The sequence below is a fragment of the Camelus dromedarius genome, chromosome 22 (genome assembly GCF_036321535.1).
Source record: "Camelus dromedarius isolate mCamDro1 chromosome 22, mCamDro1.pat, whole genome shotgun sequence".
Lineage (NCBI taxonomy): Eukaryota > Metazoa > Chordata > Mammalia > Artiodactyla > Camelidae > Camelus > Camelus dromedarius.
In genome coordinates, this window is record NC_087457.1 from 18534311 (window position 1) to 18553581 (window position 19271).

The 19271-nt window shown below is 39.7% G+C and overlaps 1 long non-coding RNA gene across 1 annotated transcript in view; it reads left to right on the plus strand.

Moving 5' to 3' along the window:
• The first annotated feature begins 608 nt into the window (after positions 1 to 608).
• LOC116149155 (uncharacterized) overlaps positions 609 to 19271 on the plus strand; it is a 40344-nt gene continuing 21681 nt past the window's right edge. The window contains exons 1-2 of the long non-coding RNA XR_010377331.1: positions 609 to 688; positions 15677 to 15891. This is a non-coding gene — a long non-coding RNA (uncharacterized LOC116149155). The remainder of the gene's footprint in view (positions 689 to 15676; positions 15892 to 19271) is intronic.

Here is a 19271-nt window from a genome sequence, read left to right on the forward strand (position 1 = left end):
GTTAGACCTTCTAAAGGTGGTTGGGCTCTCAATATGTAGATGAGGAAAGGAGAAATAGCTCCTCTGTCCCCTGAGTCTTTGTGAGCTCTCTGATGTGCTGCAGTCTTGACCACAGGACAGGACATATTAATCATTTTGGAGATGATGTGAAGAGGGGGAATCAAGATAATAAATAACCCAAATGACCCTTGTCTTTGGGGTTATTACCACTGCCTCCCATGTTCCCTGAGATGCCTGACAGAAAGAAATTCCCTTTATGCTTCCAGGTACAATCAGTAATAAACATCTAGAGGAACTGAGTTATTGAGAAATACGGTTTTCATCTCTGCCTTTCAACCCAAAGCAGGCATCTTCTTGTGGTTCAGAGAACAAAGACATGAATTGGGTATGCCAGTGTGTTGTCAGAGATTGGACTAGACTTTCATCTAGTAGTGAAATGGGCTTTTAACACTTCAATGCTGCAGTGACAAGATAACCATAAATTACTTCACTGTGCAGTGAAGAGTATGTTTAGTTGCTACTGTTGTACGCATTTAGCACTTTACACAGTTAGGACATGAGCTTATAGATTCCATTTGGCTTGTTTTCCAGAAACCTACAACATCAGCCAAAAACAATGGATGGGAACATCATCTGGTCAGATTCCAGCTGCCCTATGGCTCTGGCTCATATTAGATGATGGGAATGGGTAAGAAAAATGTTCTGCCACTGCCCACTGCACCCCAGTAATCATCCCAGTGGACCTCAGATCTCCACTACTTGCTCCCCAACCACTGAGGCTCAAGTCACCAAACCACATAAGCCTGGAGTATTTTAAGCAAAGGATTGGAACAATAGTTTTTACCATTTAAGGGTGAAGGTAATGAGACCTGATAAAGCCTTCATCTTCCTGCTGAGAAAGCAACCTCCTAACCAACCTACATGTGGTTGAGGATCCTACAGGACTAGAGTGTTCAGAAGATGCATCTGAACAAAAAACCATTTGGAGATTTTAAAGGGGTAGGGCTGGACATATTCCCTCTTACCAGGTTCCAGGGCCTTTCTATCATGGCTCAGGATGAATTCTTCACGGGACACCTGAAAAGTTGAAGCCAACAGAAGGACTTGAGGCTTCTTAAGCCTAATAATCAGCAGTAACAACTTAAATAGCATTATTATATCATTCATTTCTTTGAACCCTCACATCTCATGAAGGTCATTAGTGCTATTTGCCAAGTATTTTTAGATCTGCCCCTTCCCAGGCACATGATGAAATTGTAGTTCCTGGCTTCCTTGTGATTAGGTGGGGCCATGTGGATAGTTCTGGCCAGGCCAGTGAGTCAAGAGTGAAAGAGATGGGCATCTCTTTCAGTTCACATGATTTAATCACGGCACAAGTAGCACGATTCAGGGTAGGACCCGCTCCATCAGCCTGGGTCGTGAAGTAACTATGGTAAGTGATGCCCCCCAGACAACCTGTGATGAGCACAAAGCAAGAACAAGAAACAGACCTTTGTGGTTCTGAATTGCTGAAACTTTGAGGTTGCTTGTGTCCGCATTACAGTTGGCCCATCTCAGTTTACCCCACCCCTGGGTGGAGGAAACCGTCATTTTAATCACATCACAGTTTCATTCGTTCCTTTATTCAGCAAACATTTACTGAACCCCTACTTTGTACTAGGAATTTTACTAACTCTGGGGATACAAAAGTGCCAAAGGCAGGTATGGTCCTTTGCCCCAGGTCTGTGGCTCCAGATATAAAAATGGGGAGAAGGGGAGGGGACTTAATTCATGTAAGTAACTTGTCTTGTCAGTTAGTCTCTCTGAGGTCAGTTCCCTCATCTGTAAAATATGCGTAATACCTACCTTACAGGATTTTGGTAAAGATTAGCAGCAATGCCTGGCATACAAGGGGAGAAAACTAAACAGCTATAAATATTTTCTTTCAAGTTTCACAATTATTTTTGGCAAAGAATGAAAAGGTAGTAGAAAATAAGAATTTAAATTCTCTGATCATCAATTGCCATTTTTACATTATTCTTTATTCTAGGACATCCTGGTGTTGGTGTTTCTTTTTTTAATTTAGTAATCAGTACTAGTTGACCTTCCAGCCCATCTCTAATAGGCCCAAGATCTGTAACAAATAGACTAGGTTTTTCTGGGAAACAAACCGTCTTGGAGAGGCCCTTTTGTTTCCACTGGCTGATTACTAAGGACAAGTACCATCTTCCCACAAACTCTCAGGAATGTCCATATGGAAGATGAATTCTGAGGCGTTGGGCTCTTTTCTGCATTTGGATCAGCTCAAAGGTGGGAGAAGTAGGGAGAGAAAAGATGTCCCCAGAGAATAGGTTGGACAGAGATATCGGAAAATATGTGTATGGCCCACGCGGTCATTTTCATAAGCATGAATATGTCTCCGTGAGTGGGTGTCCATGACTCAGGCCAGACCTGAGTGCTGAAGGATTCACATCATCTAGAAGTTCTCCCCAGCTTCCTCAGTGTCAAACAGAAAGTGAGAAGAGAAGAGGCCAACACATGGAGGAAGTTTTCTTGAGATAAGCATCATCACCATCTCAAAATAGTCCTTCAACCAGCAAGAGTGGTGACATTTGGCTTGTCTAGAAGACATGCAAAACAGCTAGAATCTACTCAATCTTTAGGAGGTGTGCAGTGATGGAAAAACAGTGTTTGATGCTCATACCTCAGGGAGCTCATCAAAGCCAGGGAGCAGTTGACTAACAAGCCTAAGGAATAGGCAGGTCTGAGGGTGTGAAGACAGTGCCTTCAGTTTGGGGATGGTTTGAATTTGGGGTGCCTATGGAGGTGTTGAGTTGGCAGTCAGAAATATGAGTCCAAACTAAGATAAGATGTTGTGGTTGAAGCTAAATATTTGGGAGTCATCCTTACATGAATAGAAATTGAATCCTTGAGAATGACTGAAAATAATCTAGACAATAAAGGAGAAATGAAAGGTGAGTGTGAAAACCGTTTAGATTACTCAGGACATCAGGCAACCTTCATGATGCTGCTAGAAAAGTAATGAAAAATATAAAGAGGGTCATTGGGATTGGTACCTGTGTTCTGTATTAGCTATTGAAGGCCCAAATATGCCAGTTCTGCCTGGGCAGTATAAAAGAAAAATTAAAAGCAGTAGGTTTTAGAGTCAGGTAGACCAGGATTAGAATCACAGTTGCAGAATGTACTGTGTGTATTCCCTTGGGCAAGAAATTTAGTCTCTGAGTCTCAGTTTCTTCAACTATAAAATATGATGATAGTATCTACAACAAATGACTACTTGTTAATTAGAGAATTAAATTAGTGCATATATATACACAGTACAGTGTTATGTAATATATAAAAACATGGTTATAAGAGATGGATAGATATCTGACAAAAATCTGGACTCCCCTTCCATATTTCCTGGGCTCCGTTGCAGTTAGGTGACCATCAACAGGGTTCTCACCAGTAGAACGTGTTTGGGACAGATTTGCACCACTCCGAGGTCCGGCCCATGAAAGCCTACCGTACAGTGCCCCACCATGATTTTGTTCTCCTAACTGATGAAGTGTCAATCTTGGAAGCCACATGTTGGAGATAGCAGAGTGGCTGAAGCCTGGGTCCCAGAATTATGATGTGGAGGTGGGTCACCCTGCTGAGCTGCTCAACCACTCACTTACTGTGTGAGGAAGACATAAATGTTGAGTGTGCTAGAGCCTTTACATACTTGGCGGTCAATGTGTTACAGCAGTTACAAATAGCAAATAAAGGAGCAGGTAGCCCTTTGGATTTTGTTTCAGTGACGTGGCTCTTGAGAGTGAAGCTTCTATCTGAAAGGCACTGATAGATAATAGTATGATTCTGGTGCCTTCATGTCCCCCTTCTGTACTCTTCAAGGCATTAAATACTGAGATGTATGCTCTACTCTTTTGGAGGGAGAGAAGTTGATAGTGTCAAAGTTAGATAGCACAGGTTTTTTTGTTTTTGTTTTTTTAATTGAAGTACAGTCATTTACAGTGTGTTAATTTCTGGTGTACAGCACAATGTCCCAGTCTTGCATATACATACATATATTTGTTTTCATATTCTTTTTCATTAAAGGTTATTACAAGATATTGAACACAGTTCCCTGTGCTATACAGAAGAAACTTTTTTCTTTTTTAGTCTATTTTTATATATTGTGGCTAACATTTGCAAATCACAAACTCCCAAATTTATCCCTTCCTACACCCTTTCTCCAGTAACTGTAAGGTTTTTTTTTATAGGAATAATACCCATTATATATATATATATAAACTTTTATATATATATAAACTTTTTTACTGAGTTATAGTCATTTTACAATGTTGTGTCAAATTCCAGTGCAGAGCACAATTTTTCAGTTATACATGGACATACATACATTCATTGTCACATTCTCTTTCGCTGTGAGCCACCACAAGATCCTGTTTATCTTTCCCTGTGCTACACAGTACAATCTTGTTTATCTATTCTACATTTTGAAATCTCAGTCCCTTCCCATCCCCCGTCCCCCTGGCAACCACAAGTTTGTATTTATGTCTATGAGCCTGTTTCTGTTTTGTATTTTTTTTAGATTCCACATATGAGCGATCTCATATGGTATTTTTCTTCCTCTTTCTGGCTTACCTCACTTAGAATGACATTCTCCAGTAACATCCATGTTGCTGCAAATGGCATTATGTTGTCAGTTTTTATGGCTGAACAGTATTCCATTGTATAAATACACCACCTCTTTATCCAGTCATCTGTTGATGGACATTTAGGCTGTTTCCATGTCTTGGGTATTGTAAGTAGTGCTGCTATGAACATTTGGGTGCAGGTGTCATTTTGAAGTAGGGTTCCTTCTGGATATATGCCCAGGAGCGGGATTCCTGGGTCCTGTGGTAAGTCTATTCCTAGTCTTTTGAGGAATCTCCATACTGTTTTCCACAGTGGCTGCACCAAACTGCATTCACACCAGCAGTGTAGGAGGGTTCCCTTTTCTCCACAGCCTCTCCAGCATTTGTCATTTGTGGACTTTTGAATGATGGCCATTCTGACTGGTGTGAGGTGATACCTCATTGTAGTTTTGATTTGCATTTCTCTGATAATTAGTGATATTGAGCATTTTTTCATGTGCCTATTGATCATTTGTATGTCTTCCTTGGAGAATTGTTTGTTTAGGTCTTCTTCCCATTTTTTGATTGGGTTGTTTGTTTTTTTCTTATTAAATCTTGTGAGCTGCTTATATATTCTGGAGATCAAGCCTTTGTCGGTTTCATTTGAAAAAATTTTCTCCCATTCCATAGGTTGTCTTTTTGTTTTACTTATGGTTTCCTTTGCTGTGCAGAAGCTTGTAATTTTCATTAGGTCCCATTTGTTTATTCTTGCTTTTATTTCTATTGCTTGGGTGATGTTCTAGGAGAACATTTTTGAGATTTTCAGATAATGTTTTGCTTATATTTTCTTCTAGGAGGTTTATTGTATCTTGTCTTATGTTTAAGTCTTTGATCCATTTTAAGTTTATTTTTGAGTATGGTGTAAGGGAGTGTTCTAACTTCATTGATTTATGTGCTGCTGTCCAGTTTTCCCAACACTATTTGCTGAAGAGGCTGTCTTTATTCCATTGTATATTCTTGCCTCCTTTGTCGAAGATTAGTTGACCAAAAGTTTGTGGGTTCATTTCTGGGCTCTCTATTCTTTTCCGTTGATCCATATGTCTGTTTTTGTACCAATACCATGCTGTCTTGATGACTGTAGCTCTATAGTATTGTCTGAAGTCTGGGAGAGTTATTCCTCCAGCCTCTTTCTTTTTCTTCAGTAATGCTTTGGCAATTCTAGGTCTTTTGTGGTCATTAGATTGTTTACTGTGTCTGCAAGTCCATTTCTGTTTTGTAGATGAGTTCATAGTGTCCTTTTTTTCTTTTTTTTTTTAGATTCCACATATGTATGATACCATGTGGTATTTTTCTTTCTCTTTCCGGCTTACTTCACTTAGAATGATGATCTCTGGATCCATCTATGTTGCTGCAAATGGCATTATTTTATTCTTTTTTATGGCTGAGTAGTATTCCATTGTATAAATATACCACAACTTCTTTATCCAGCCATCTGTCTATGGACATTTAGGTCGCTTCCATGTCTTAGCTATTATATATAGTGCTGCTATGAACATTGGGGTGCATTATTTTTTTGAATTAGAGTTCCCTCCAGACATATACCCAGGAGTGGGATTTCTGGATCATATAATAAGTCTGTTTTTAGTTTTTTTGAGCAGTCTCCATACAGTTTTCCGTAATGGCTGCATCAAACTATATTCTCACTAGCAGTGTAGGAGGGTTCTCTTTTCTCCACACCCTCTCCAGCATTTATCATTCATGGACTTTTGAATGATGGCCATTCTGACTGGTGTGAGATGATACTTCATTAGAGTTTTGATGTGCATTTCTCTGATAATTAGTGATACTGAGCATTTTCCATGTGCCTATTGGTCATTGCTGGTTTAGGTCTTCTGCCCATTTTTGGATTGGGTTGTTTGTTGTTAAGTTGTATGAGCTGTTTGTATATTCTGGAAATTAAGCCTTTGTCAGTCACATCGTTTGCAAATATTTCTCCCATTCCGTAGGTTGTCATTTTGTTTTGATAGCACAGGTTTTTAATAATATACCATAGGAAAGGAAAGTAGGTTCTGAAAGGGCACAGAAGGTTAGAGTCTGCAGAAATTCGATTCAATCAGTAAGGAATTTCTGGTGGCAGCATGCCAGCAGATGTCAAATATTCATTAAGTTATTTGTGTTCTTACAATGTAAGCCTTCTCCCCCAAATTTAAACACGTTTGGTATGTACACACACACTACATCTCTATACTATATAGCCCTAAAAGTAACACAATTTTTCTGTAAAGGTATGGCCTAGAAGCTTTGAGAAAGCTAAAATGGAATCTTGGCAACTTAAATACAGTCTTAGGCACTTACTGAAATCTGAATCTAAGTAAAAGACAAAAATCTAATTAACTGCATTGTGCTCAGTCAGGAAACCTGACTGGGGCAGGGGGATGGTGGGACAGTGTTAAATATATATATATACATATATACATACATATATATATATAAAATCAGAATGTTCATCAGTGTCCACAAAGAAAGTCACTGAACCTGGTAGAGAAGACCATTCCATTCAAAAGAGATAGGTATTCTATTACTCCATTGGAGGAGATGGATATTTTATTAGAGGACTCCATGTTAAAAGTATCTCTTAAATCATTTATTAGTTTTAGCAGTTTTTGTAATAGCAAGAGATTGTAAGCAACAGATGTGCCCATCAAATTATGGTATGTCATTTAGTGGAAAATCAGACCTCTTGGAAAGATGTCCAAGATATAATAAGTGAAAAAGCAAAGCATGTAACAGTGGCTCTAGAGCACTACAGATGCACATATAAAATGGGAGTGGAAGAAATATCCACACATTTCTACATATGCAGAATATCTCCATAAGGAAGCACAAGACTGGTAACTGAGTAGGGACTGGAGAAGTGGAGACGTATGGGGAGCGTGAATCTGTGTTCACTGTGTCCCCTTTGTTTTAAGTTTTTTAGCATGTGCATGTTTTTATTATCCAAGAATAATAATAAAAAGACAGAACAACAGATAATCAGTAAAGCTTTTTTTTTAACTTTAGTAATTCTGTTATACAAACACAAAAGAGAACAATGAAGGGGTGAATAAAATTGGATGTACATTTTAAATTCTCCTCCTTTTCCTCTGATTCTAGCTGTACCAAGACACTTTCTAAAATTTTAATTGGCTTCTCATGTAATAAGTCTACAAGGAGAAAATGAGCTGCCCAAAGAACTGGCTTCTGGTACACTGTGGTTATATTTCCTATTCTAAATTAATCACCTCCTCTTGGGAGTTTGATTATGGTAACTGTTCCTCCACACCTAGTTAGAATATCTGGATTTGAAACTCCAACCAGAAGACCAGATCCAGGGGAATGTGCCCTGCAGGCTTTGTTGTGCACCTCACCCGTGGCAGGATATTGGCCGTTAGTCCACCTTGAACATTCTATCCACAGGGTGGCAAACACCCAGAGCAAAGGAAGAGCCAGTTGCCCATGAGGCCACGTGCCCATGTCAGCCATGCCCCCCTCCTCTGGTTCATTCTCCCACTCACCCTCCATCCTTTCCTTCTTCACACAGAACACAGGCCACTTCTGGGAAGAAAGAAAAGAATGCAAATTTTTCTTGCTAGACTTCATTTGAGGCCAAAGGACCTGTCGTGTATCAAAAACCCAAAAAAACAAAATAACAAAAAAAGCAAGCCTGGGTTATTTAGAGTCTTTGTCATTCAAAATGATTTCATCAGCTCTTGGCTCCAGAGACATGATTTACAAGAGGCAGTCAGCCTACCCAGGTGGTGGGAACTCGTTTTTAATAAATGATAGCGAGTAGGTTTCTTCTGACCTGTGACTGTGAGTCACAGTATTTGAAGCTGACAAACACCATCGAAACAGACAGATGACCTTGGTCATGGGACTTTTTCTTTCTGGGAAAGCCAAGTGCATTTCCTGAGAGTGGTACCGAGGCCCGAAAGTCTCAAATCAGATCAGCCAAAGACACGTAGGCTGGTCAACTAAGAGACTCAGACCCTATTGTTCACCTGGTCCCTCTCTCCTCAAAAAGTCTGTGATTCAGCGTGCTTGGAAACCTGGTAGGAGGAACAGCATTTATATCTGACTAAAACGGAACTTCAGTGGGAGAGGAGGGTAAATTCCTTTTGGGGGTTGGGGGGAAAGTTAGAACCTTGTGATTCCTGCTGTAACTAATAATACTGTAAATTAGTAATAGGTTGATAGCTCAGCATCTGCTGTTTACTTCAAATTCCTTGTCTCTGGGACTGAGTGCCTTTCCCAGGAGGGAAATGAGACTATTTCAAAGGTGCACAGTTACCTGTGATGCTGTGGGCCATGGAGATGAAGGGGGAACCCCCACAGATGTGGGAGTGATGGGGACTTGGTACTCTCAGAGGCTCCAAGTTCACCCCTTGATGGGCACTCACCTCTCACAGTCTGTGAGCTGCACAGAACACAGCTGGGGAAGTGCCAGGACAGCTGCCCAGAGGCAGTGTCAGCCGGCTCCCACCTTCTCTGCTCTTTTTCCCATTTCCTCTGCATTTCTGCTGCTTCCTTGAAAGTGCCCATTTCATTGTCTAATAGTTAATTGCTTTTTAAAAAGGGAGGAAGAAATGGGTGTTTGGGGATCAGAAATAAATAGGAGTAGCTGTTTCCCTCTGAGCTAGATGAGGGAGGATTGAGAACATTGTAGAGATTAGAATCTGAATCAGAAGCCAGAACTCTTGGTCCCAAAGAAAAAGACAAAGGATAGGGAGGTGGGTCAGCCCCAAGCAGAGCAACACTAAACTCATTTTATTTCCAGTCTTTGTTTTTATTTTGGCCTGAACTTGTTGCAGTAAAGATCTGTGTGTGTGTGTGCACACACGTGTGTGTATGTATTTGTTTACATAAGCAAGAAAATCTCTGGAAATATACATAAGAAACGGATAATTTTGTTTGCTTCCAAGAGGGAACTTCTTGTATCTTCTGAATGTTGAATGAAGTAGATACGTTACCTATTCAAGCTGTACATCAGTAAACAGAAGGCTTCTCAACTAATGGGTATTAGGAGCGGATAGTCCCTGTCTGAGAAGTGATGACTATAATGTTATAGGTAACTTAACCTGTCAGCAAATGAAACACTTACAGATGAAAGTCACAATGGGAGGTCTCCATAATCAGATGTACACACACGCTTCACTTCAAATATGTGGCAGAGTAAAGAAGTTTTAGTTTTGAGACTCCAGAATATGTAAATCTTTTGTTTGTTTGTTTAACAGAGGTACTGGGGATTGAATCCTGGACCTCCTGCATGCTAAGCACGCACCTCTACCACTGAGCTATACCGTTCCCCCAAGATATGTAAATCTTTAATAATATTTCTAGTTTAATAATTGTAAAAGTATCACATACCAAATGTAGAAAGTCTTGAAAAGTATTTAAAATTACATTTAATTCTGCAGTCATAATTAACCATTTCAAGCACTCACCCCTGCCTAAACGGGTAGGGGTGAGATCATGAGACCACTTTTTGGTCATGTCTGACTAAATCTCAATATTAAATTGGCCCAGAAAGAGGTAATCCCTTAAAAATCGTCAGTCCAACAAATAGGATAAATTTTTTTCCTCTCTTGAGGTAGTCAAATATCTGATCCTGCAGGGTGGAAGATTCTCTGGGGTCTCTTCAGAAAATACGTTGGCTTTTCCTAATCTGGATAGACCAAGGTTGAGCTTTTCCGGAAGAGAAGAAATGAGCTACCATCAATCATAGGCTCCAACTTTGAACAAGGGAACCTGCATCCCTTTACCACTAAAATACCTACCCAACACTCCCTCCAAAGAAACGAAAGTGCAGCCTGTTTTACTGCCCTATATTCCTTAAGTTAAACTCCATTTGCAGGGCTAAAGTCAAGTAAATTCAGGGATACCACAAACAGCAGCAGTTGAAAGTGTATTGTTTAGCACTGTTGAGAGGTGCAGGCCAGTATGACACACAAAATGTTTCTATATGTTCCCATCAGGCTCCCCTTCCTATTTATCACCATCTGGTAGAGTACACTAATTAAAAGCAGGGCTTTGGAGTCAACCAGACTGGTATCCAGTTACTGGTGCTGCTGATTGTTTTGGACTTTGGGCTAAGTTTAATTTTTTAAATCTCTGTTTTCTCATCCATGGAATAAGGATAACAATACTTTCCTCATGCAGTTTTTGTGAGGTTTAAATGAGAGGATATAGAAAAAAATTAACCTGATTCAGGCTGTGTGACACACATTGAATCAACTTTATCTGTTATCATTGTCGACATATTGTGGAAATGAGTGCTTGTCTCGTGGGTGAGTAAACATTGCTCAAAGTTTCCAGGGATCCAAACTCTTAGATTCTCTTTTTTTCTAGGTTTGAGCTCTTAACGTTTCAGGAGCCAGAAAAGTAATGGCTGATTTCTTGGGCTCCATCCAGTTCTGTCCCCCGCCCCAGACCCCACCGCCCAGTGAATGAGCAAACAGTACATTGTCAAAAAGAAATGGATTTTATCACTTACGATTTAGCCCAGATTACAGGTGAGATGTCCTTAAGAGAACTCTGAACAATAAAAAGTTGGCTTAAGATATTTTTCTAAAACCCATAAAGGTCTGGTAAGCTTGGCAAGGAGAGAGTAAACATTTAAAAAAATCCCTTTGGTCCCATGTAAAAAATTTACAAAATCCACTAACATCAGCAAGCAGCTTCTCCAGACAAGAAGAGAGAATCCCAGCTGCTAAAGGACAGAGCAAGGGATTTCAGAGGACTCCAGAGTTCCCAACCACTCTTTTCCAGATCATTGTGCTGAAGGTCTCAGGGTCACAGAATTGGGAATATTTTTAAATGACAAAGCACGTATCCTATATTCCGCAGCAGTGAGAAATGTCAGCATATAAGGCACTTCTGTTCAAAACGAACACTTTCCCACCGATACAAGGATAGAGCCATGCAGATTGGCTGGATTCCAGCTTGCTTGATATGTTCTGTAAATTCCTCCACTGTGTCCCTAAAAGGAGTCTATGAGAATACATACTATTCCCCTGTAGCTTTTCTCCTTTTTCTTTCACTCCACTCCTACCATCCCCACCCCACCCCTACTAAATAACAACTAAAAGAAAATTAATAAATAAGATACCTCACATTTGTGCAATAGGTTTTCCTCAAAGTAGGCTGTATCCTGTTTATTTTATGCATAGGGAAATTAGAGTGAAGTAACTTAGGCCCTTATTACAAGGCATTATTGTATTGACTAAAACAAGGACTATAGGACCAAAAGTAAGTTTTACCCTCAACATCTCAACATTGAAAAGAATGATTTGGGTTGGGCGTGGGGGTGGTCACAAAACCAAAAACTAGGATATCTAAGCCTAGTAAATAATTTTTTTAAAATCTAAATTAACAAGAATCTGTAAGCTAGGGGTCCACCACCTGTAAGAAATCTGTTGAGAAGGTAAAGCAGGTAGATGGAGAAAGGAAGGACTCTTGGGTGCCCGGGGCACTGGCTCTCAGGAGAGGTTTATATCCCAGTGTGATACCCATTGATGAGGTGTCCATACGTCCCAGTTTGCCTGACATGATCATGGGTGGTTCTGCAGCTCCAGTTTAAGGAGAAGTAGCACCTCTTTTTACTCTCAGAACTGTCCTTCTTTGGATGATAAGTTATATAATCATCCTACCAATGGGGGACATTATAAAGATATTAGGTGTTCATGAGGGATGATCAAGGGGATTCATTTCTTAGAAGAGATAAAGCATAAGTGAGTTGATATTCCACAGAGGGTGTTATAAGGCATAAATACTAATAGAGAAGAGTTGACATTACACAGAGAAGAGTCAAAGAATATTACTGTCCCATGGGGACATGATAGCATGTTACAACCCTTGGTCCTTTGAATTCCCTGTGTATTTTGTGCCTTTGCCATTCTTGCCATTTATAGCATCCCATCTTATACTATAGCTATGTGCCTGTAATACCTATAGAGTATTTCTTCTACTAAGATGTGAATTCCTTATGGTAGAGATGATGCCTCTTTTTCATTTTGTATCCCCCACAGTGACAAGAAGAGGTTTGTGCACTGAGAAGTATGTAATAAATTCTTATATCTCTTGTTAGAATGTTTTAATTGAGGTTCCTATTTGCCCACCAAAATCATTTCCAGCCTCATTTCTGAGCACAAAAGCTGACCACATTTCCCAGACTGTCCTGCAGTTAGGAGTGCCCTGTGACTAAGTTCTCCCCCAACCTAGCTCACATTCCGCAGTGTGGATGGAAACAATATGTGTCACTCTAGGCTTGACCCTTAAAAGAGAGGCTGTGCTGCCTCTATTCTTTTATCCCTTCCTACCAGCAAACCCATCATTCCCCCAAGCTTTAGCCACATAGCGATAAGATACTAGTTGATTGTAAAGAAAGCCAGTGTAAGGAACCTGTGTCCCTGATGCTTGTGTGGGGCAGAGCTGCCTTCCAAACTGGAATGTTCCATTGGACTGTTATGTGTGAGAGAAGTGAATGTCTATCTTCTTTAACCACTGAACTAGCACTGAGTCTCTTGTTTTAGTTAGCATTAACCCAACTAATGGAAATATAAATTCCAACAGGCCAGGGATCTTGTCTGCCTTGTTTGTGTCTGGCAGGAAATAGGCATTAACAACTATTTGTTGAACTAATGAATAAAATCAGAAATGTGAATGAGAGGAAATTTACTGGTAAGACCGAGAGGCCCTTCCTAGATGTCACTAGAAACTTCTTATCTAATATGGAACCATTTCTATATACATTATGAACTTGTAGTTTATTGTGAAATTAAACACATGATAAAGTTGAGTCTAGAAGGGGAAAATTTGACTATATTAATCAGGGAATTTTTGTCCAGTTTTTTTTAGGGCTTTATTTATTTATTTATTGAAATGCAGTTGATTTACAGTGTTATGTTAGTTTCTGGTATACAGCATGGTGATTCAGTTATATATATATATATATATATATATATATATATATATATATTCTTTTTCAGAGTCTTTTCTATTATAGGTTATTGCAAATATTGAATGTAGTTCCCTGTGCTGTACAGTAAGACACTGTTGTTTATTTTCTATGTAAAGTAGTTTGTACCTGCTAATCCCAAACTTCTAATTTATGCCCCCCCCCATTTTCCCCTTTGGTAGCCATAAGTTTGTTTTCTAGTCTGTGAGTCTCTTTCTGTTTTGTAAATAAGTTCGTTTTTGGATTCCAGATATGAGTGATATCATATGATACTTGTCTTTCTCTGTCTGATTTTCTTCACTTAATATGATAATCTCTAGGTCCATCTGTGTTGCTGCAAATGGCATTATTTTATTCTTTTTTAAGACTGAGTAATATTCCATTATATATATATGTACCACATCTTTATCCATTCATTTGTCATGGTCTTGTCCAATACTTTTAATGAAAGACAGTCCCTGACCAAGTCTTCTTGGCATATATACTTTTTAGAGAAGAGTGACTGATAAATCTAGCTCAGATTTATGAAAACATCTTAAGATTATCCAACTGCTTTTGCTCTGCTTTTGAATTCACCAAGTAACCTTGTGATTTTTTAAAATTTCCTATTATAAACAAATAAAAGAAACACTTATTCACCAGTGCAATGAACTCAGTTGTTATTTGTATCCATGTATCAGTAAGGATAAGCTAGGTTATGCTGCAATAACAAAAACTCCCCGATCAAAATTTTATTTATTGAAATAACTGACATCCCATCATGGGTTCACAGATATATTCTGCTCATTGTGTGATCCAGGTGTCTAGAAAATTGGAGTTCCCATGACCTGAATGTTGCCAGTCTCTTCCAGAAGGAAAAAGAGAGCAGTTAAATGCTCCAGCTAAAGTGACAACTGGCCTGGTTTGCCAGTGACTGTCCTAGTTTAACACTGTAAGTTCTGTGTCCTGAGAAACCCTTCAGTCTCAGACAACTGGGATGGTTGGTCAGAGTCCTAGTCCACAAGTGACACATACCATTTCTGTTCACAATTCAGTGTCTAGAACCAGTCACACGTCTTCACCCAACCATAAGGGGGCAGGGTATTAGAATCTGCATATGTGACCAGAAGTGGGAAGAACTAGAAATTTTGCCAAACAGTTTTAGCATAGTCTCTTATCATAAATTAGTATTCTGTTTTATAAACTTCTCTCTTATGATTCTTTTCTCCTTCCTTTTGATTATAAGGGAACTTGGCTGTATAAGTAAATTCTGAATTTGTCTCAGTGTACTGAATTCCTATCTCTGTGCAGAATTATGCAGGAGCTATAGAGATAACTAATCTGTAAGCCTTGCCCTCAAAGAGCTTAAAATTAATAGGAGAAATAAGACTCAAACATTATGACATAAAGTAGAAACAGAATGTATAAAGGACTGAGGCATTAAGAGGAAGGAGAATCACATCCAATTCAAAAGACTAACCCAAGAGTAATAGTATTACCCTTGATAATCCTCATCAGAGACATAAGCATCCAGAAAAGATCTATAACATCAAGCCCTCCAGGAAATCTTGCTCCATTAATCAAACCCTCCATCAAATCCCCCCAAATGTAAGAGTTTTAAAACTGAACCCAAAGGCTGGGCTGATTACTTAAATGGTATTATCCTGAGCTTCCTATTTTCCACACCCTTGGCAAACCAGAAGAAAATGTTATTTTTCGATCAATAAATATTTATAAATGCTGTGTTGTTCTGCTAGAGCTACTTTCCCCATCACTTTTGGGTTTAGGTTATCTCTTCTGCATTCAACAACTCTTCATTAACATCCCCTGTAAGTGGGAGTTATTACTGACATGTTGGGATGTTTTGCCCTGTGATAACTACTCTTAATAAAATTTGACTAACCTTCTAACAGCCCACTTGTGGTTAACAGGAGGGTTATCATGCTTGTCATCACATTTAACTCCCTGGAGAATCAGAAACAGATTTAAAAGAAACTGATCATTTGTGGCAGCCCCTTTTTGCCGCCAGATTTTGGTCAGGGGTTCCTGGAAAATTGTATCTGAAGTGGGTAAAGCTGACATGCCTTTCTGTGCTTTCCTCTAGGATCTCAGAGGAATCTGTCACTCAGAGGGTGAATACTTGAAAATGTGACCAGCTCTTCTACAGCTTTTGGGCCACAAGCAACTGTGGAGTAGGAATATATTTCATCAGTTGGTGGACAAAAAGCCAAATGCGAAGGTGAAGGAATTTACACTTTTTTGAGTGCCTGGTGTCCCTCAGCGAAAGGCAACCAGCAGCTCCTGCTCACATTCTTGTTGGTCAGTATCTTCTACTCCCAGATAGTGATTATGTGAGTCTCCCCTAATCAGGTCCCCTCCAGAAACATGACAGTGGTAATAAACAGAATCTCCCAAAGGTCAAGGGCCTGTTAGGCTATGTCTCCCTCCCTTAGACATACAAGTCTAATTATCCAAAAGCTTTGGAGGAAATCATTTATCAACTGAAAAAAATGCACAACCTAAGAACTGAGAATTATGCTTTATTTGGCAGACTTACTGAGGACTTAAGCCTTGGAGACAGCCTCTCAAATAGCTCTGAGGGACTGTTGCAAAGAGGAGAGGGAGGAGCTAGGATATATAGGAGTTTTTTGAAAACAAAAACAAAAATCCCAGGTAGTTGGAACATCAAAGGATTACTGCTAATTAAAGAAAATGAGACATCCCAAGTTAATGAATTTAGCACATTTTTTTTATGTAGGAAGATGCAAGAGTCTGAGCTTATTGAAATTATTCCTGTGATATGCACCTGAACTATCTAGGGCCAATGTCCTTTTTTTCTGTATCCTGAATCCCCTCAGGGTGTACTCTTGGGGGTGGCTGCAGAGGCTGATGGCTTGGTGGCAGGCAACCTGTTTTTCTCCATCCTGAATTCCCCTTAGGGTACATGGTGCAGTGGTTGAGGATTTGATGGACTCAACATCCTGTTTACTGAAATGGTAGGTGACATTCTTTGTGCACGTGTTCACTCACAAACACATCTCAGCCACGACTAGGCCAGATGCAGTGCTAAGCCTGGGGCGTCAAGGTAAGAGGCAAATGAAGTTTGGTCCCTGACATCAGGGGTCCCTTCAGTCTTACAGGGTAGACAGATAAATGAAGTCAGCACAATGTGGTAAGAGCTACGGTAGTTCCAGGTGCTCTGTCACATGCTGCGCCAGAGAAAGAACAGCTTTTGAGCTGGATCTTCTAGAGCAGATAGAATTGTAAACAGAGAAGGAGGTCTTCTTGGCAGAGCAAATAGCATGGAGGTAATGGCATGGTGTGTTTGAAGAACCACAAGAAGTTTAGCGTAGTAGGAACGTGGTGGGGGAAAGAGAGACAGATTTGCTCCTTTGTTTAGAATTTAAGAATTTTATAGTTGGCCTTGGGGATATAACAGAGAACAAGACAAAGTTTAGGCTCCCTTGATTTCCCCTTCTTATGGAGGGAGACAGGAAACAAGCAAATGAAAAATCTAAGAGAATTTCAGATAGAGATAAGGGCAGAATGACATGACGGGGAGGAGAGGGACCTTCTTTAGATAGATGGGCAGAGGCAGCCCTGAAGTGAAGACAGGACATTTGGACGGGGAACCCAGAGTGAAGGAGACAGTTCTGAGGAGGGAGGTTCCAGACAGATGCAAAAGCAAATGCAGAGATGGCGAGGGAAATGCACCTAGCCTCCCCCTGAGATGATGGCTTAAAAATTCAAGTTTCTATTCATAATTGATTTGGAAGTTCTGTTCAATTGGTGACCTTTTAACATACCTAAAACTTAACATAAATAATCCCTGATGAAGTTAAATATCAACCCTTTACACATACGTACTTCTAAGATGTTTATATTAAGAATTTTTCTAAAGAAAGTTGATTTGTGCCACCACCTGTCTGGTCACTCAAAAAGGAGGTCATGGTTGATAATGTATAACCCAAAGAGGATTGAAAAAGAAAACAATAGCTTCATATCTAGAGTAGAAGGAATCTTAAAAGTGATCTAGTCTAACCCTTCCCCTTTACCCCCATTTCACAGATGGAAAAAGCAAGGGTAACAGTGGGACACAAAATAAATCAATGGCAGAGCTGGACCCACACAGAGGCAAGGTTTCCTGACTTCCAGGTTTAATGGTAGTTTTTTTTTTTTTCTTTTTTAAGAAAAACTGAGGCGTTTAGCCAATATTAGTCTGCAGTGCAACTAGACTAAGAAAAGACATTTACAGTTCTTATCTATCTCATTTGAAATAGAATCACAAACAAGAGCAGGACAATTACATGAGTCCATCTATGAACAATCTTGGAGTCTATTAAATACACTTGTATCTGTCTTTCTCCTGTCCCAACTCCTGCTGTGGGCACAGAAACAGCCCTTGCTATCAAGGGCCTTGGAGAGTGAAGTTTTACTGTATACTCAGCTTCAGACTTGGAAAAATCAAACCTAAAATAAATAATTATTCTGCAGTTGAGCAGGAGACCTTAACAGTGGAAGTATTTCCTCCTCTTGAGGGAGGATTCTCTCCATTTTTCTTCATCAGAGGATAGTAGCCATTAGAACCTATCTGCCTTGAAGGAAGGAAAAACAATTCCCAACCTTTACGTATGGAAAATGAAGAAAATATTTTGTCTTGAGAAACTTCTGGCATTTTCCAGTTCCTGGTCGTGATCCATGCAGCCTGAGAAAAGCCAGTGTCATACAGACTATTTTGGTACCTCTAATCCCAATGCTGAAAAAAGCACAGTTACATCAAGTCAGAGGAGAGAGATTTAACCACAAGTTGTGTTCTAACTGGGTTCTGTTAAGTTTTGTGGTGGAAAGCGAGTCCTACCTCCTACACAGGTTTTGTGGGTTAACTGGTAAATGCTGCCCTTCCAAACCCTGGAGCTTCCTTCATGTGATTAAAGTGACCAAGAAGTTTTATGATTGAAAATTCTGCTTTGGCTAGGATTTATTTAGATATTCCTCTGACCCAGTCTCGCTAACTCCGCAGCTCCGGTGGGAAGTGTACAAGGAAATTTACTCATAAGTCACAAAACCAAGCTAATATGACAAGTGGAGGAGAGCCATCTGGCAAATTGTTTGTAAAACACTTTCCTTGTGTTTGTTAAATCCTGTTTCCTTGTAAGTCACTTACCAGGAGACTTGGCACACATGGTTTAACCAGTTCTGAGGGTCCCCCAAAGCTTTCTGGGTGGGTATAAAATGAAGACTTAAGAAGGGAGACAGATTCCTTCACTGTCAGGATTCTTAATTGTGGTGATATGAAAGAGATCCAGGCATTATGACACAGGCTCAGAAGCTTCTAGAACTTCCAGTAACTGACATAATAATACCAGCTCTCTTTTTTTGGTGCCAAACTACTTCCCTTGGAGTTTACAAGAGGTTGGGAAGAAGGAGCATGAGAAGGATACACACACACACATACACATATACACACACACATATACACATACACATACAAGCATATACAAACACACATACACATATACACACACACGCATACACATATATACATACACAAACATATACACACATACACATACATACACACATATACACATACACATACAAACACACACACATACAAACACACACACACACACACACACACACACTGTTTCCCCAGACTTAAAGGACAAAACCAGAGTTGTAAGATGGTTATCCCACAG